The sequence below is a fragment of the Primulina tabacum genome, chromosome 1 (assembly GCF_025594145.1).
Source record: "Primulina tabacum isolate GXHZ01 chromosome 1, ASM2559414v2, whole genome shotgun sequence".
In the NCBI taxonomy this organism is placed as follows: Eukaryota; Viridiplantae; Streptophyta; class Magnoliopsida; order Lamiales; family Gesneriaceae; genus Primulina; species Primulina tabacum.
Genome location: NC_134550.1, coordinates 57,532,563 through 57,552,952, shown reverse-complemented (window position 1 = coordinate 57,552,952; position 20,390 = coordinate 57,532,563). Strand labels below are relative to the sequence as shown.

The 20,390-nt window shown below is 36.3% G+C and overlaps 2 long non-coding RNA genes across 2 annotated transcripts; both read right to left on the bottom strand.

Moving 5' to 3' along the window:
• Nucleotides 1-7,065: 7,065 nt before the first annotated feature.
• Nucleotides 7,066-8,811, bottom strand: LOC142520329 (uncharacterized). The gene is made up of 2 exons (XR_012813914.1): nt 8,505-8,811; nt 7,066-7,252 (listed from the first exon to the last, which is right to left on the bottom strand). It is a non-coding gene; the product is annotated as an uncharacterized LOC142520329 (long non-coding RNA).
• A 4,284-nt stretch (nt 8,812-13,095) lies between these two features.
• LOC142553840 (uncharacterized) lies at nt 13,096-16,141 on the bottom strand. Its single transcript, XR_012822014.1, has 3 exons — nt 15,543-16,141; nt 14,246-14,638; nt 13,096-14,130 (listed from the first exon to the last, which is right to left on the bottom strand). It is a non-coding gene; the product is annotated as an uncharacterized LOC142553840 (long non-coding RNA).
• Between the last annotated feature and the right edge of the window lie 4,249 nt (nt 16,142-20,390).

Below are 20,390 nucleotides of genomic sequence, written 5' to 3'. Positions count from 1 at the left end.
TGGTGAAACAGCCATAACGTCATATGGTTATGAATCAGCTGAAGCCCTTATGATCTCGGATCAAGATCCCAACACTAACTGGATTCTCGATTCGGGATGCACTTCCCACATGTGTCCAGCTAAATCATGGTTTGAAAATATGATTGAGGCTGATGAAAGGCTAGTGCTATTGGGAAATAATAAACCATGCAGAATAAAAGGCTCAGGTTTCATCAGATTAAGAATGTACGATGGACAAGATAGACTTCTCACTCAAGTAAGGTATGTTCCCGAATTGAAGAGAAATTTAATATCTCTAGGAACACTTGACAGTGATGGTTTCATGTTCAAATCCGAGAATGGGACCATGAGAGTAATGAAGGGATCACTAGCTGTCATGAAAGCCATCAAGAAGAACTCCATGTATGTACTCCAAGGAAATACAGTAATTGGAGGGACTGTTATGGCACAACATGAAGCAAATCAAGCAAGCCTTTGGCACCAAAGGCTAGGTCATGTGAGTGAAAAGGGACTGATGAAATTGTCCAAGGAAAACTTGTTGTGTGGAGACAAAATTCAAGGTCTGGAATTTTGTGAGAATTGTATAGTAGGGAAGGCTAAGAAAGTGCAGTTCGGCCAAGGAAAACACACGACAATCAAGCCCCTAGAATATGTCCATTCAGATCTATGGGGGCCATAAAAAACAGTAACACATGGAGGAGCAAGGATTTCATGTCCATAGTAGACGATTATTCTAGGAGGCTTTGGGTGTATGTACTAAAATCAAAGGATGAAGTTGTTATGAGATTTAAAGAATGGCTGCAAGCTACTGAAAACAAAATGGACCTAAAACTCAAGCACCTTCGCACAGATAATGGGCTGGAATTCTTCTCAGAATCATTCAAGGAAACATGCAGGGAGAAGGGGATTACAAGACATAGAACAGCTGCTAGAAATCCACAACAGAACGAGGTAGCAGAAAGAATGAATCGCACATTGCCAGAACGTGTTAGATGCATGATTATAGTGCAGGACTTCCAAAATCATTTTGGGGAGAAGCCATCCATACAGCTTGTTACCTAATCAATACATGCCCCTCAAGTGCAATAAATTTTAAAACACCAACGGAACTATGGACAGAGACTCCAGGAGAATACTCACACCTTAGAGTATTTGGTTGCTTGGCATACATACATGTCAAGCAAGGCAAACTTGATGCAAGGGCCTTGAGGTGTATTCTTATAGGTTATCCAGATGGAGTTAAAGGATATAAGGTACGGAATTTAGAAGCCACTGGACCAAGGTGTTTAAATACAAGGGATATCACATTCGATGAAACCAAGATGGGCTATAAACTGGAAAATGAGTCTACTGCCATGGATAAAACAAGTCAACTTGAAACACGAATTGACGTGGAGATTGTTAGAAACAATGCTAATAACAGTAGTGTAGAAACGAACTCGTAAAGATAAAGCAGTAACCGAAACAAGTATGATATTTACAGTAAGAATATCGTGCAAAGGAAATCAAAACCAAACCGATGCATGTAGCGTGTACAGTTTCCTTAAAACAGATTTTCCCCCTCCGGTATGTGTTTCGAGGTTTCAGCGGACATCTGTTTCCCTGGATACAACGGAACAACCAGCAGTGATTTAGCATGAGACACTACTACGACAAACTGAAAACATAACTTTACTTTATCACCGAGATTTAATGGAAGCCAAATGAAAAGTTAACAATATGAAATGCAAAGAATACTTGAAAGAGATAAGATTTTCGTATATTTGAAATGAGGAAATAAGCACACTATTTATAAGCCCCAAAATGCACACCAAGAGTCGTGCAAGATTAATTAACACAATTAGTCTTCCCATTAACTCAAGAATATGAAGAGCCAAAAGTCTTCAATTAACTCAAGAATGTGGAAAGTCAAAAGACATTTCTACAATTATGAGCCACAATTAACTCAAGAATGTGAAGAGCTAAAAGACGCTCACACATTCATGATACATAATTTTTATTCAAACTCTAAATTTGATTCAAATTTCCAACAATCAACAAGAAATCACCTCAAAAGGAAACTGATGGACACACGGAAACTCAAGAGGAGATTGTAGAACATGACCCACCCAATCATGATCTTCGAACATACACTAGCCAAAGACAGAGCAAGAAGATAAGTAAGACCCCCACAAAGGTATGCACATGCAGACCTAACATGGTATTCTCTCATTGTAGCTGAAGAGGTGGAGTTTTTGGAACCATCAAGCTATGAGGAAGCTGTCACATGCAAAGAAAGGGGAAGTTGGCAAGCTGCTATGGATGAGGAACTAAATTTACTAATGAAAAATATTACATGGCAGCTAGTGGATAGACCAAAAGGGCAAAGAGTGCTTGGGTGTAAATGGATATACAAACTAAAGGAAGCCTTGCAAGGGACAAAAAATTTCAAGTACAAAGCCAGGCTAGTTGCAAAGGGATACACCCAAATGGAAGGACTATACTTCAATGAGATCTTTTCCCTAGTAGTCAAGCATTGTTCCATAAGGATTATACTTGCCCTAGTAACTCAAGTGGATATGGAACTTGAGCAACTCGATGTAAAGACAGCGTTTCTACATGGAGAGCTTGAAGAGACCATCTATATGGATAAACCAAAGGGATTAGAAGGAAAAGGGTCTGAACAAAAGTGTGCCTACTGAAAAAATCACTCTATGGACTAAAACAAAGCCCAAGGCAATGTTATAAACGATTCGATGAATTCATGCTGAGAATAAACTTTAAAAGGAGCAGCTATGACAGCTGTGACACCTCTGACCCGTTTAAATAAAATACAGCGGAATTTAAAATTTTTCTTGAAGGAAGGAAGGATTCAAAGACATTTCCATAAAACATTTGCATCCAAAATAAATACATGATCATTCAAATGATATAACAAAAATACAAAATATCATTCCTATGATCATGTCCAAAATGCAATCAAAATATCATCTACTTCCTTCTCTATATGCATATGACTCCGGCCCACAATCAACGTCCTGGTCCGTCGCTCTGATCTGCATCACATGAATAAACTGAAATGAGTATAAAACTCAGCAAGTGGAACTCTTACATAGCAATGAACATAGCATACTCTGAAAATCATAGCTTTAAAAACATAAATACCATCAACTCTTGAAGCATGAATAATATAGCAATAACATAACAATAAGATGGTATTTCTCTTTTCTCTGTATTGGATTGATATCTATATAGTATCTCTGTCTCTGTACCTATATCCCATCGATATAAATCGACAACTCTGAGGAATATAAGCCTATGGTCGTTGATCAACTAATTGCATGCAATCTCTGACTATGTATCTATCAATCCATAAATCCATTTTGAACTCTCTCTTTGACATTTCATCAAACACTTTGAAGGCTTTAATCTCTTGTATTCCCTTTTCAATAATTGAGACATAAAATGCCTCCAATATATATATCAAGTGTATCAATACATAACCATGAATCAAATGAAGGGAATAACACTTTAAAATCATTAGAACACCATCCATATAATATCATGTGAGCACAAAGAATGAAATTCCACTTACAACCACTTGAAACTTGATTCTATACTCTTGGAACAAATCCTACAACAATAAACCATATATAGCACCATTAACAACTCAATAACCAAAAACCCATGTCAATTAATCCATAAAACCAACAATAACAACAAACCCATATCATCTCTCACCTCAAAACCAAGAATAAACAACAATAAAAGCTTACCTTAGCTTCCTAGAACCAAGAAGAACTTAGATCTCAACACAATAATCTCCCAAGATGCAAGAATCAAAGGTAGGAAATGAAAGAAATGAGGGAAAACCCTAATCTTAAGGAGAGAAATCGAGAATGGGGAAAGAGAAATGAGAGAAATGAAGTCAACTCATCCAATTATATCACTTAATCTCGAAAACACGCGCCTACTGTTCATTACCGCGGGTGCGCTCCAGCCTCTACCGCGGGTGCGCTAAGCTCTCGGCAACACAATAAAAATTCTGGAAATGACGACCGCGGGTGTAATGCCCGAGAATTTGACTAATGTAATCTGAGATGATTTATTGATTATGAACTGAGGTGATTATAGCCGGGCCATTCCGAGACCAGACTAGGCAAAACATATGAAAAGTACAATGTTTGGACAGAACTGTTGGCGCCCAAGCGGTAGGAAATGACCGCCCGAGCGCCAATGTTCAATAAAAATACCATTCGGGCAGAACCTGTGGCGCCCGAGCGGTAGAAAATTACCGCCCGAGCGCCAGTGTTCAATAAAAATACCATTCGGGCAGAACCTGTGGCGCCCGAGCGGTAGAAAATTACCGCCCGAGCGCCAATGGATAACAAGCCGAGTACCGGGCAGAGTGTTCGGCGCCCGAGCGGTAGTTTATAACCGCCCAGCGCCGACTGAAAATCATGGAGAATGGGACACGTATCTTGGACATGCAACGTGTGAATATATATATATATATATATATATATATATATATATATATATATATATATATACCTTGCAATTCTTCCAAAAAGAAGGAAACAAAGAAAAGGAACGAGGAAGGCTTATGAAAATTCTTACGCCTTTATATTTCGATCCGTCCGTCTGATTTTGAATCCGACTTCGGTACTGTGTTCCTATCGACGTAGGCTACAACTGGACGTAAGTTTTGCTACGTTTTGATATGATTTGGAATTATGGTATTGTCAGAATCTGATATGATTCATATATGATGTTCTTGACATGTTAGACATCGTATAATCGAAACCAGACTGAAGAATAGATACCATATGTGATTGTTATGATTTTCAGAGTTGAGTTGATTGAGATTTGATATCAGAATTGAATTGTTATCAAATATGAGATGTTAGAATTGATATCTGACTGATATGGTAGTGCTGTATATATTAAAATTATGACGTATGTTGTTGAAACAGAATTTGATTAAATTCTGATTATATCCAGTATTAATTGAGTGGTGTATTGATATTGTACCCTCAATATTGTTGTCAGATTGAGTATTGACAGGCTTTGAGTTCGAGACTTCGACAGAGTCAGAGTATCAGAAAGAAAGGTATAAACTAATGTTGAGTTGAGATTGCACCACTCGAGTGAGGTTTGACTCGAGTTTCTCTAAATCACATACTTAGTTTATTACATTGACATTTGTAATTGATGAGATTGATGTTTGTAGTCTATTGATTTATAGCCACTGCATGTATTGACTACTGATTCGCTAGTCATCGGCTGATTCGCCTAGTTACTGTATGCATGTATTGACTGCTGATTCGCTAGTCATTGGCTGATTCGCCAAGTTACCGGCTGATTCGTCTGACTATCGGCTGATTCGCCTAGTCCCTGACTGATTCGTCTAATTATTAGCTGATTCGCTTAATCCTTGACTGATTCGTCAATTCTGCGGCTGTTTCGCCCAGACACTGGATATATGAATTATATCGATGCCGTTTAGGGTTGATTCATTCCTATCGACTGAGATTCGATATAATTATCAATATCCAGACATTGGGATCCCTAGGTTGGAGTTGAGTCGAGTCTGAGACGACGCGTTGTTTGAGTCGAGTCTGTGATGACTAGTTGATTTACAGTTTTATATCATTCATGTTTGTTGATTTGCTACATGTTGATGATAACTGTTACATGCTTTTGTATATGTTTCTATATGATTGCATGTTTACATTGTTTATACTGGGATTTATTCTCACCTGGAGTTATCCGGCTGTTGTCTTGTTTTGTATGTGTGCATGACAACAGGTGGGACAGGTTCAGGGTTGAGAAGATGAAGAGAGATCGTGATTAGAGTGGAGGCTCCGGACTTGGATTAGAGATAGGGTTAGACACGTGATATTAGCTGTTAAACCTTAGTTGAATAAATGTATGTGGTACAAGACTTGTACTTTTTATACTGAGATGTATATATGATATATTTCACTACGTTCCGCATTTTAAAAAAAATTAGACCCTGTTTTATAATTGATTAATTAGTCCCAATGATGATTAAGAACATGATTAGCGTCCGGGTCCCCACAGCGGGTGCGGTCCTAAACATACCGCGGGTGCGGTGCTTCACCGCGGGTGCGGTGTCCTCTACACCGCGGGTGCGGTGTATTCTCGGCAAAACCCACCAAAATCCACAAATGCATACCGCGGGTGCGGTCCCTACACAGAGCGCGGGTGCGGTCTGGTCACGGCCAAGACAAAATCTTAAGCAACTAAAATCGAACCGAAACGCTGATACAAAACAACCACCATCAATGAACATCAACGATACCACAAAACAATAATAACCAACCATACTATAACCCATAAACACAACTCTTAACATCCAAACCAAATAATCCAATAAACAAACGAAACTTAAACCGTACCGTACACCTGGCTAGGCTATTACAACAGCTGTGTCTACTTTAAAAGGAAAAAAATTGATGTGATGACCTACCTTCTACTGTATGTTGATGATATGCTCATAGCAAGTATGAGCAAGTCGGAGATACAAGCATTAAAACACCAGCTTGGCACATAATTAGAAATGAAGGACTTGGGGAAGGCCAAAAGAATCCTAGGAATGGAGATTACAAGGAAATGCCAAGAACCACACATAAAGAAAGTGCTAAACGATTCAATATGCATGAGGCTAAAACAGTAAGCACACCTCTAGGACAACACTTTAAACTCTCTATGGCACAGTCACCATAAGGTACAGAGGAAAAGGAAAGAATGATGCCTATCCCGTATTCAAGCGGGGTGGGAAGTATCATGTATGGAATGGTGTACAGTCGACCAGACCTAGCACATTCAATAAGCAAAATTTCCAAGTTTATGGCTGATCCTGGAGAAAATGATTGGGAGGCGTTAATGAAACGTCTACCTTTTTTTTTAAATGCGTAAATATATTTTTTTTATATAAAGCTCGCATTTCAAAATATCATTTAAATGTTTCGCATGCATGCGTTCTACAGAAAAATATAAGATTTAAAAATGATCTTATTATTTGCCAGTAAAAAAAAGCGCAGTTTAAAATAACCAAACTCATCCAAAATCATACGTAAACATAAACGTATAAAAATCTTAAAATCATCAACGTAGGACAATGTTCGTATGCTCTCAAAACTCGTAAATCATAATGCGGAAAACATGCGGTCCTCGGGTCATGTCACCGCACTAGAGCTGCCTACTCAGAGTTCATCACCTCCAGTCTCCTCAGCATCAAGCTCATCTGCATCACACACGCCTAGTGAGTCTAAAGACTCAACACAACTGCACCGTTAATAGCAAATACATATACATAGCACACAGCAGCGGAAAATACCATACTCAACATATCTTTCATGAACTTTAAAAACGTAACATAAACGTGTCGTGTAAAATCATGACGTGTCAAAACAGCTCATCGATAATCATCATTCATCGTTTTTAAAATATCCCAAAACATTTTTAAAAGCATTCCTAGACGTAAACTCGAGCCCATTTACAACTAAACCGTTTCGTTTTAAAACTTTGACCGGGGTCCCGATTTTAACCCGAATCAAACCGAAACTTAATCGAATTTTTCCCAACTTTTTATCATATTTTAAAAATACTATAATGGTTCCTAAAATATTATCCTCATGCCCTTAAAGCTACGGCTGATGGTCCAACAAATGAATAAAAATCTCGACCACTCCCACTTGCACCACCATTCATCCAACACATGGCTCCACCCCTTCAATCCTTCGGTCCACTCTCCTACCACCACATGTCAGCCTTTATGACTCATCCTTAAGGCCATGAAGAACCTCCTAAACCAAGCCAATCCAAGGAATAAGCTGCTGCACACCCATCTCCCGAAGATTATCGGGTCTTTCCAAGAAAGCATCTCGATCGAGCTATCCTTCCCATTATCGAGTTTCTTCCTAAACCACACACCCATGGCTCACTCCTAGCACCTTACTAGACCCTGTTGGACCTGCTTGAGCCACGGAAACAGACCCACGCACCTCACCTTGGACACGCACGCTCGAACCGTCAACGCACTACCCGAACTAGTGTCGACTCAACGCGATCGGCCGACTATGCGAGCAGCCCCAGCAGAGTTCGAGCCATTCCCAGTCGCGTCTCAGATCCACCAGGATCTGGTCCAGGCCTTGGAGTGGCCCTTGCACTGTCAGCCCCATCCTATCACCGAACCACAAGCGAAACAAGCCAATCTCTCAACCAATCTCTCGGCCCTAGCGTCTACTTGGATACCTACTACACTAAGCCACGAGAACAGTCCGTGAACTTCAAGAACATGACATAAACAGCCCCTTAAGACCTTAGATCAGCAGCCCCTTGCACAAATATTCAGAAACGTGAGCATTTAATCAAACCATGCAAGTTTCATGTCAAATTTTCGATGGACAACATAAGCAAACGAAAGATCGAGATAAACACATGCACATACATATATTTCAGCGTATTCGATGCAGAAATGGATATACAAAGCGTGCCTTATGATGTTTGGAGCGATGATGAGAGGAAACCCGGATGAAGCTTTCTTTGCAAAAACAAGTGAACCACCGATTCTTTCAGCTGTTGGAGTGTTGAAAACCGAGAGGAGAGTTGGTAATGCTGAATGGTGTCGGCTGGTTGGGTGTTAAAACCGATTGGAGAGGGAATTTGAATGGAGAGGAAACGTATATCGACAGCGTGGGGGGTTACGGGATTTTTAAATTTTACTTTATAATAATTAGTTGGTTAATTAAATGATTAATGGGCCTTAATATAATAATTAAGGGTTTGAAAAGAGTTTTAATCCCAACAAACTTAAAAGTAGGCTTATTAAATCCAAACGCACTTCCGAAAAATATTTCGTGTTGGAAAGATTTTGAAAATATTAGCCGAACTTTCAAAAAGTCCCCGATTCGATAAAATTTGCGTACCGTTAAAAATAAAATCCAGTAGGATACAAATATCCAATAAATCCCACTTCTTGAATAATACCTTTTAAAACATCTTATATTAATTAATAAAAACTAATCATGTAGTAAAATAATTTTTTTCCTGAAAATTCTCTTGTCTCCGTTCCTCGCTCGAGCGCGAAATGAAAACTTAAAAATCTTTAATGCATGAACTCTTAAAATTTCATGAAATAAATTCCATCATGCAATGATTATGCATAAAATACATAAAAATAATTAAACACAATTTAATAAAATAAACATGCATTTAATTCTTTAAAACAATTTAATAAAATATCATAGAAATTTAATAATTTGCATGCACGTGGTTCACGTAAACCTTCAAATTTTCGGGACGTTACAGTTAAAAGTGGACATTGAGGTACTTGAGAGGAACCTCTAAGCTTGGATTGATGTTCCAAGGACAAAAGGAAAACACATCACAGCCACTTGAAGGTTATGTGAACTCAAACTTTGACGCAAACTTAGATACTAGAAAATCTGTGATGCTCATTTACTCTAATGACAATTAATGATCAAACAATAATGATTTGATTTAAAACTGCAGCAGAAAAAGGTTTAAAATATTTTAAAACGGATCTCAGGGCCTAGAAAAATTTCGACATGATCTCCCCGTATATAGGACATCCCGAAATCTCAAGCAGTATTTTATATAAAACTATACTCCAACTAGAGTCATTAAAACAAAACCAAAGTCAACAACCTATAGCCACACTGGCCAGGACTAAGCAGAAATTAAAACTTACCAATTACTCACCAGATCAAAAGAAACTCAGAGTCGACTCAAAACATCACAAAAAAAACAACCCAATATCACTACAGATACACGGGACATATCCCCGGCAAATAAACTACAATACAAGACTGAACAAACTCACGAAATACATTTAGACTAACTGGGAGACTCCACTGAACAGAACCAAGCAATCCAACCTCAATCCCGAGCTCCACTGGCGGAACCTCGGCCTGATGCTGCAAAACGACTCGGGAGATCTACCATGGTGCCCAATAGCAACCACAACAGCCCCCCAGTAAACAACTGAGGTTAGGATTCTGGTATGAAACATTTCAACAAAAACAACAATAACATAAATCATGCATAATCATATAATAAAATGTAATATGCAATGCATGAAAGGCTCAACGAATAATCGGGATAACAGGAGCCAACAAACGATACGATAACAACCGGAATAATGCTCGAGCAACAACACATGGGAGCTACATCATCATGCAGCTAAACCGCCCTGCCAAGTATGCGAGGTATGCCAAGCTGTGCTGAATAACACCCCTGACTCGGCCTCCATACAGCTGATACGCTATAACAGGATGACACAACAGAACGAACTAGATGACACAATCCCAGCGCTCACCTCAAAAGGCTGAACTAACCACAGGATTGTTCAATCACATCTACGGTCTCATGTGTATAGGCCTATCAGCCACACAATGATCCCGAGATAAACAACAGTGCCAGATAACAACGGTTATCAACAATGGGCTAACAAGAACGATAGGGCTCAACATGAATGTCACAACAGTATGCCTATGCTAAATGCCAATAATATATCACAATAATAAACATATATCACAACGAAGACATTTAACATATTACAACAGTCAACAAATCATAAACACGATCAGTGCAACACAGAATGACATTTAAACATAATTTATGTTTTACCGTCGTATGTTACCGAACTGTAAGATACCTATATCACGAAAATGATCTTCAAGAACGATCAGCTGAACTCTCTCAACCTAGAGTAATAAAATAAACCGAATAATTCCACAACTCATCATTATTTACGTTCCAATCATTATCAACTCGATAATCTTTAGATTAATTCCAACGATAACACAACCATACTATAATATCTTTCAATATAACACAAAACTGATTCGACATAATTAATAGGCTCGCCGAATTATACCTCGAATATTTCCAATGACCAAACCTACAACAATTATCTTATAAATACGTCAATAGAACGCTATTAGAAGGACGAAAACAATTTAAATCAAAATGGCTAAAAACCCAACCCCGAGCAGCCTATATATATATCAAACAAAGGCTGGAATTAGCAAAAATTTACCAAGATCGGAGTTTAACTACTCGCTATCGGTTTTCAAGGTGATGCTCGCTGGAGATGACGCCGGAAACACTATTCATGACCAAAACCGAACTAAAAACCAGCTGGAAAACGTAGGAACAGCAAGGTAAGAGTTAAGCTTCAAATCCTTGCTCAATATCCTCCAAAGAATCAAGAAAAACCAAGCAATAGCTCACCTAAAATCGAACAAGAAACTCGAACAGGAGCAGTCCCGAAACAGGGTTCGATTGGGGCTGAAACGAGCATCAAAAGTAGCGATTCATGGTTCAAAACGAAGCTACTGATGTAAGGAAGAAAACCCCTCAAACCGTTCGTGATTTCGACGTCGGACGGTAAAGTTATGACCTCTCCAAAATGAAGGTGCTGAAAGTGACGAAAATTTTGAAGAAAAAAAAGAAAGCTACGGGAATGGGTTTGGGAAAATTGGCTTCTTCCTTCTCTCTCCAATAAAATAAGTTATGTGTATGTATATGTATATGTATATAATGTAGTATTCATGCCCCTTTATCCCGATTTTTGCATTAATCTTGCTCCCGTGTGTTACTTAAACTCTATATGTATTTTATATCGTTAAATTCTCCGATATTCTAAAATACATATTTTTAACACACCTACAAAAATTATTTGGCATAAATAATTATTTTAATTTACAACTCAATAATTATTCTAATTATGCCAAAATTACCGGATCATTAATTTCAGGACCTTACAAAATCCATAACAGGATATGCTTTTACACTATATGGCACTGCCATCAGCTGGAAAGCGTCGCTTCAATCGGTGGTAGCCCTATCAACAACTGAGGCAGAGTTCATAGCTATCACAGAGGCTGTTAAGGAGGCAATCTGGTTAAAAGGCCTTATAGCAGAGTTGGGAGTTCATTAAGGATAGTAATGGTAAACTGTGATAACCCAAGTGCTATACACTTATCAAAGCACCAGGTATTCTATTAACGTTCAAAGCATATTGATGTCAAGTTGCATTATGTAAGGGATATCATCTATAAGGGAAATATAAAACTTGAAACGATAGCAACAGAAGACAACCCTGCAAATATGCTAACAAAACCACTGCATTTGGTCAAGTTCAGACATTGCTCGACCTTGATCAATGCAGTACCACAGGAATAATAAATGGTGGAAAAGGAGAGTAGCCAATCTTGGAGACAAGGTGGAGATTTGTGAAGGTGTCTCTCAAGTTGGCACATGGAAAAGGGCCCAGCAGAACCACCGGGTAAATTGATGGGTTGGTTGGAATCTAACTACCAAGGGGAAACAAACTTGGGAATCAACCGATGGAAGTCAATGCGGTTAAATAAATGGGGAAAGAGAGAACACGAAAAAAGAAGTCTTCCACATACAATCAACAAGTGACAGAGGGACTCGAAAGAGGGAAAAAGAGAGGAAGGAACAACAGCTTTATAATAGAGTTTTTAGCTTCGTTCCTTTGTATTCTTTGGTTTCAAATGCTCTGTACTTGTAATCCATTTTGTTCAATAATATTGGTTGCCCTCCCATGGATGTAGGCGAGTTACGCCTAACCACGTAAATACTCTTGCATTTACTTAATTTGTGTGAGGTGTGAGTAACGAGTTGTGCATGCATGATCATCTAGCAAGTCCAAGAACGATCAACTAGAACTGGATCGAACTCTAATAAAAAACTTGAAGAAAACAAAACATATACACCAGGCGGAACTCAATATCACCAGAAGCTAAAGCCATGGTCTTCGATAGGAAACCATGACTTTGCACGGGGGCCATGGCAGTAGCCTTCTTCGCTCTTTGGAGAGACGTAAGCTTGTTTCAAAGATTCATTTGAAAAATCCGTCCGACCAGGTTCAAACATTTGAGAAGAATCACCTGTTTCAAAAAGGTTCAAACACTTGAGAAGAATCACCTGTTTCAAAAAGCAAAGAGTGTCTCTCATTATTGTAACATAGACCAGGGGCGGAGGCACTAAGGGGGCTGGGTTGGGCTCCAACCCCCCCTAATTCTTTTTAAAAAAAATAAATATGTTTTATTTTAAAAAATTTGTTGATTAGCCCCAATCTATATTTTTTTCTTCTTTAACTTCTCTATTTTTCTCTCTCAAAGCATCACAATTTTGACTACTTCAAATTGCCGTAACTTTATAATCGGTCGCCAGTTTTAAAAATTGATTGTAGATTCGAAAAGTCCACGGAATAAGCTTTTTTTAATACCAAATTTTCGAAGTTTCTTTGTCGTCTTGAAATCAGCCGTCGCCCATTGATCGCCGTTTTCACCGAAAATATGAGAAAATCTTAATGTTAGACTTTCTACCGCTCGTTCTTGTTGTTCTTCGTTAGATTTCGAATTTTATAGGTAATTTCAGATTTCAGTATTTCAAAATTTGGGTATTTTGGTTTTTTTTTTTAATTCCGATAATTGATATATATTAAAATTTTTATTGTAGTTACTATTTTGAGCCGATTGATGATATTGATAATTTTTTAGAATTTATTTGAGCATTATTTCGAATTTTCAGATTTTATATTGAGTATTGTCGATTTTTAGTGTTGATTATTTATTATTTAGATGTTTAGATGCTATAAAAAATATAAATGCGAATTTATGGAATTTTGTAGGAATTTTGGAAAAATTTAGAATTATGTAAATGAGATTTTCGAATTTATATTCAGTAGTGTTTTAGCTTCATGTTTTTGAAGATATTAAATACTCTTGTTTATATTTTCATGAAGTCAATGTTTACATATTTTTTATTTTAATTTTTTTAGTTAATTATTTATTTTATTAAATACAGCATGGGACGGAGCCAGCCCCAGGTAATTTTAAATGCTGGCTCCGCCCAACTATCTGTATCGGTACTTGAATCACTTCTGGTTTCACTTTGGTGTTCATTTAGGCATGCCACTGCCAACACTGTGTATCCTTCGTCTTTAGAGACCGCAGCAGATATGGGTTTTTCCATCCATGATTCAGATGGTCCTTTCAGGGTGAATTATTGCGAATTTTCCTTCTCCTTTTCTTTAGCATCAAGATTTTCTTTGAGGTGAAAAACCTGCACGACAAACTAGTCAACACACAACAATGTTTGAGCATAAATTACTCAGAAATTCAGCTTCTTCGTTTCTCATTTAAATAAAGAACGCTTAGAATTGATCGAGCATCATCACCTCTAGATTGAGTTTCTCATTCTCCTTGAGAAGGTTATCGTAATTGGTTTTCAGGCAATTATATTTCTCGCTTAATGACTCATAATCAGTTTTTAATTTCTTTGCCCTCGACCGAGCCCTGCGGTTTTGGAACCATATTGCAATCTGTCGAGGCTGTAAACCGAGCTCTACAGCGAGCTGGTTCTTTCTTTCTGGTTCGAGTTTATTTTCAGCCTCAAAACTCTTCTCAAGAAACTGAACTTGGTCCACTGTAAGGTGCCTCTTCTTCTCAGGATTATTGAAATACTCATCCAAATACTCATCTCCACTTATCTCTTCGTTCGAAAGATCGACAACACAAGTTTCCAGACATGTTTACACTAAAAGCTCCAAAATTAACCATGGCACCTGAGCCTGAAACAGAACTCAATCAGCAATGCAATATATATTGACCCGTATCAAGAAAACAACAGCAACAACAATGACTACGGGGTGTGAATAAAACGGAGGCTCAAAAGAAAGTTATCCTCAAATTTTCATTATGTTCATAAAAAATACGAATTTCACCAACTGGCAACATTATGTTTCCTAGCACAGCCTCTATTGGTCGCTCTTGCTGCTCCAAGAATCACATCTCAACTAAAACAATTTCAACAATAAAAATGAAGTAAAATCAAAGCAAGCTCAAGGGAGAAAAAAGAATGTTAGCATCTTATGCGATACTTTTAGGCACAGTATAGATTCATTTTAATAATAACTATTTAGTTTTAAATTTTAATAACAAAAATATATTTTTAAAATTATATAAATTATGTATATTATAACACAATATCAATAGCAATTTTTTTTCGAAGAAATATCTAAAACTAATTTAAATCTCAATGCTTGAGAAATGAGGGCAATAATGTCATTTCATAGAATTTATTATTTATCATGTAGATATCTCAACACATTAGAGGGATGTCTTCTCCATACTGAACCACCATTATCACGGGTCCATCCAATTTTTATGGGCTATTAAAAAATGAACCAAACATGGGATGAATGATGATAACTTATTAATCATCTAGTTATAAGTATACCAAACTATGCCTTAGAGTAGGCTGCGAATCCTGACACGGGGACTAGGGGGTGACTCAATCCATTTGAAGGTTCAATATTTCACTTCATTTTTTCCAACAAAAAAAAAATCATATCGTATCAATCACCACGTATAAGTTGTTAAAAAGCATAAAATTCATTAGCTCCACCTTTGGACAAGTGGATTCAACAAAAGTCAACGAAGTTAATTTGCTACCAAAAATCAATAAAAACGTACCGGTAAAAGGATTTGAAGAAGCAGACGTAAAAATTGAATCAAAAGGCTGATCAAGAGAAGAAATCTTGACTTTCTGCTTCTGATTCGGAGCATGGCCACCATCACCACCACATATCGTCCCCCTACCCATCATCATTTCTATATTAGATATACTTTTTTTTTACATAGAACAGCAACAATACAGAACAAGTATGAAAATTTCAAGAATCTGCCACTTTTGCAATCGATCGGTTCCGCTGATTTTACTTAATTCTACCCTGAGAAGAAAAAAATTCGCAGGCCCTTCACCGGCGCTAGGCTTGTGGATTGGCCAAACTAGCAGGAGATGCAAATTTTGTGACGGAAAAAGCTTGTGATAATGATCTCTGTGATGTGAGAAGTGTGAGAACACCTGCTGCTTATCACTCCCATCATTTCTTTCATCTTACCACTGCTAATATTTTCGAAGAAATTAAGGAACAAACAATATGCGTTGTCTGCGAAGAATGTAGAGAGAAGCGTTAGCCGGGATCGGTAGCAGCGAGAGATCAATTTCTGTGGTTCTGTGAATCTATTCTTGGTCCCACTGAGGAGGAGAACAGAGGAAGCCAGTTTGATAACGAGTCAAGTTATTACGGTATCGATTTCTAAATTCATATTTTGTAAAAAAAAAGATTTCTTATTTTATTTTTATTTCAATTTTTAAATAGTTGTACTCATTTAATAGATGTATATCACAATCATAAAATATATTTATTTAAGTACGAAAATCTATATAATTGAAAAAGACAAATTAAATTAAAAATATTACGAAGCCAATATTATATATATTTTACTTATCCAAATTATTTTCTCTCAAATTATATAGAAAATTGTAAAAATAGAAAACTTAAATCTTTAACACAAAAACTATTGTGAAATAATTTTATGATACATATATTTTATTTGAGTGACTCATAAAAGATATTATTTTTTATGACAAAAGTATTATTTTTTATTGTAAATATGTGCAGAATTTCTCTTGAATAAAGATTTATTATATTGTCTTATAAGAGACTTACTCAATTTTTAATCTAGGAAACAATTCTAAAAAAAATTAATGTTTCATTTTTTTTTAAACTATAGCATTGGAATTTCTTTACTTTAAATTAGAAGTGATGAGCTGTTAGACTAGGAGTGAGTACGGTACGGTATATCGTACCGAACTACGATATCTTATATCATACCGAAAATATCGGTATGAAATTTTTCCATACCGATACCGAAAAATTCGGTGAATTTTCGGTACGAAAAAGTTCATACCGGTACCGTATCGACACCGAAAATTTTGTCGGTATACCGGAAAAATGTCGGTATACCGAAAACATTTTCGGTACGGTATCTCGGTATTTCGGTATTTCGGTATTTTTTCCCACCCCTATGTTAGACCCTTACCATGTGTTTAGCAACCACGATTTGAGAGGATTTCATGGGATTTGGATTTCAAAATCCTTTTTTTACTGTTTGGCAAGGTGATTCAAAAAAAAAAGATTCGGATTTGTTTAGAATTTTATGGGATTTCAATGAGTATATCCAAATCCCATCAAATTTGATAAGATTTGTTAGAATTTGGATTTTAAAAACATACAATTACTTTTTTATCCAACACGTCATTCTCATCAACAAATCATTCTCCACCAAAAGTTTCTACATGTTTAAGGCTTTTTTTTTTCCTTTTAATTTTTTTTAAAAGTTGAAAGATTTCATTTAAATTTTATAAGTTTCGTGTGTTATTTACTGATTAATATAATAAAAATTATAGTAATTACCAAAACCTCTTTTTACGTTTAACAATTAATTTTATGTTAGAGTTTGAAATTGTTTGATGATTTTTTAATTATTATTTTATGTGCACTATCATTAATAAATAATAATTAATTTTTGAATTTAAAACACAAATACTAGAGAAAAGTATTAATTTCTAAACTTATTTGGGTTGTTTATGTTTATATGATTTCTAAGGATATTATAGTAAAATTTTAAAATTCCAAATTTGAATCTTTTTTTCTTCAAACAAGAAATGTATTTGTAAATATCATTTTTAAATTTTAAACCAAACACCAAATGGAATTTCAAATACTTGAATTTCCAAATACAATTCTAAATCCCATGAAATCATCACAAATCCTGGTTGTCAAACACACTGCTAGTGCAACACCATTTTTTCATTCATAACCATATGCTTATCGTACGAAATTATTTATTTTGACGATATATGTTATGCTAATTATAGCATAATAGCCAATTGCTGTGGACAAGAGTTTTGGTCGGCCTTCGAATCACATAGAGACAAATTTAATCTAATTATTTATAAATTTGATAGTATTTACCCCTTAATTTTTTTTAAAAACAAAACAATATTATTTTGCAACAATCAACTCTCTTTGTCAAAATGCTAAAATTCAAAATATGAAAACAACTATAGAATGGTGAACGAAAATATGATCGTGTGTGTGTATATATATATCACTGAACAAAAGCAATATACAACTAAAAGTATAAATATCGAGTATGTAAAAAAACAAAAAAAAAAAACCAGTAAATCAAATTATGATCTGTACGAATCATGATTTCTTTAAAACAGATTTGTCTCCTCCGAAGGTATTTCGAGAATCAGGACAAACAACTATTTCCCAATTTACAACGACAAAACCATTCAGCAACTTATCATGAAGTAACAACACCGACGAACTGAAAACGTAACTTCAATTTATCATTAAAACTTATCAGATACCAAATTAAAAGCTAAAAATATGAAATGCAAGAGGATGTTTGAGTGAAATCTTGAGCGTGCTTGTAAAAAATTTATTTTTATATATGTACGGAAGAAATGAACACACTATTTATAAATTCTAAAATGAACATAAAAAATCATACAAGATTAATTAACTCAGTTAATATTGCAATTAAGTCAAGAACGTGAAGATGCAAAAGTCTCCAATTAACTCAAGAATGTGGAAAGTCAAAAGACACTTTGATAAGTGCAAGAATTGCACTTAATTTATATGATAATTCATTTGATTATGTTAGTTTCGAACAGAATTACGTTTGGTATATGTTGTTTTTGTGTCGTGCAAGAAATAAACCACTATTGGATGATTGATGATGATTAGGGACAATTTTGATGTCGAAAAGTTGATAGACTAGAGCCGCAGCGCCAAAGAACTAGCGCTGCAGTGCTAAGAAGTCACAAGAGAAAAGAAGCGTCGCATCACCCCTGTGTTCGAAAGATAAGCGTCGCAGCGCTACAAGTGTAGCGCCACGGTGCTACCCTGCCGAGAGAGAAGCGCCTAGGCGCTGCCCGGCACCACACCTTCGAGGAACGGGCGCCAGCGCCCGGCGCTGATGGCGGCGAGAACACACAACTGGGCTTTCGTTACGGCCCGTATAAGAGGATAAACGAAAGAAATAGGTTTTCAGAAAAGGGGAGCCATTTTTGGATAGGAAAAACACACGAGAGACGAGAGGACGCACGAGACGAAGATCTGGAGTGCGAAGATCGATCACGAAGACGAAGAACGACAAATCTGGGGACAGAGACGCTACTTTTGATTTGTCATCTAATCTTCAGCTTGTGTTAATTTCTTGTGTTGCGATATCTAAATCTTCGAACATGTTTTGTTTTTGTTTAGATTTTGTTATGAACTAATTTTTCAATCTAGAAGATGATGTTGCTTTGTGTGACGATGATTTGACGTGGTTGTTTATATGATTGAATTTTTTTTTGGTTTAATTGTGTTTCTTTGTTTTTATTCGACTGCAATTTACTGGACATAAATTGTATGTTCTCTGATTGATTCTACAACTCGGGAGAGGTACTAGGATTATAGATCATTAGAGACACATTGTTTACATATATCAATTAAACTTAGATTCTTATTAGGGTTATTTGGATCGAAGTTTGAATGGTACAATTTATACGTGACTTGGGAAAGGGGAATAAAACAATTAAGTGTTATTGGCCATTAAATAACTGGAATTCATGAATAATAATTCAACCGGGAATAATTATCGTGAAAATCTACTCATCTAGATATTTTATCTCATTGATATTTTCTCGATTCGGTGATTATATTAATATTTATTTGCGATTAATTAATTTTCAGCAAACCAACCGGTTGATTGATTTTTCTAAATAAAATCGTGACTATTTTAATTACAAGCACTGATATATATTTACATACACATTCCTCGTGAGAACGATACTTTACTCAAATATATTAAAACTCGACAACCGTGCACTTGCGAGCGAAAAAGAGACAACATACTTCCACAATTATGAACCATAACTAACTCAAAAATGTGGAGAGTCAAAATACATTCTCACATTCATGATTTTCATGACGCATGATTTTCATTCAAATTGTATTTGAATTTTGATTTTCTTCTCTAGTTGCAATTGTATTTGAATTTTGATTTTCTTCTCTAGTTCCTGTTTACTGAAACCCAAAACCCATCTAATTCTCATTTGGTTGCTAATTGCATCTATATTTTTACAATACAGAGTTTCCTGATGAAGTCGATACTCCATTAGATGTCCCAGCTCGAAAAAGATTTTCCAAGTACAGAGGTGTCAAATCTTTCAGAACCTCTTCGTGGGACCCCAAAGTATGTTCAGTAAAGTTAATTGCACTGTCCTGGATCTTTGTTGGTAATATCTCTTAGGACTTTTATAACTTTGTAGGAATCTCTGCCACCTGAGTATTCCAGAATTTTTGCATTTGATAACTTTTCAAGAACGCAAAAGCATGCTCTTGCAAAAAGTCTTGGTATGGAGCAAGACACAACTGACTCTGTACCAGTTGGCTCGTATATAAGAGTTTATATCAA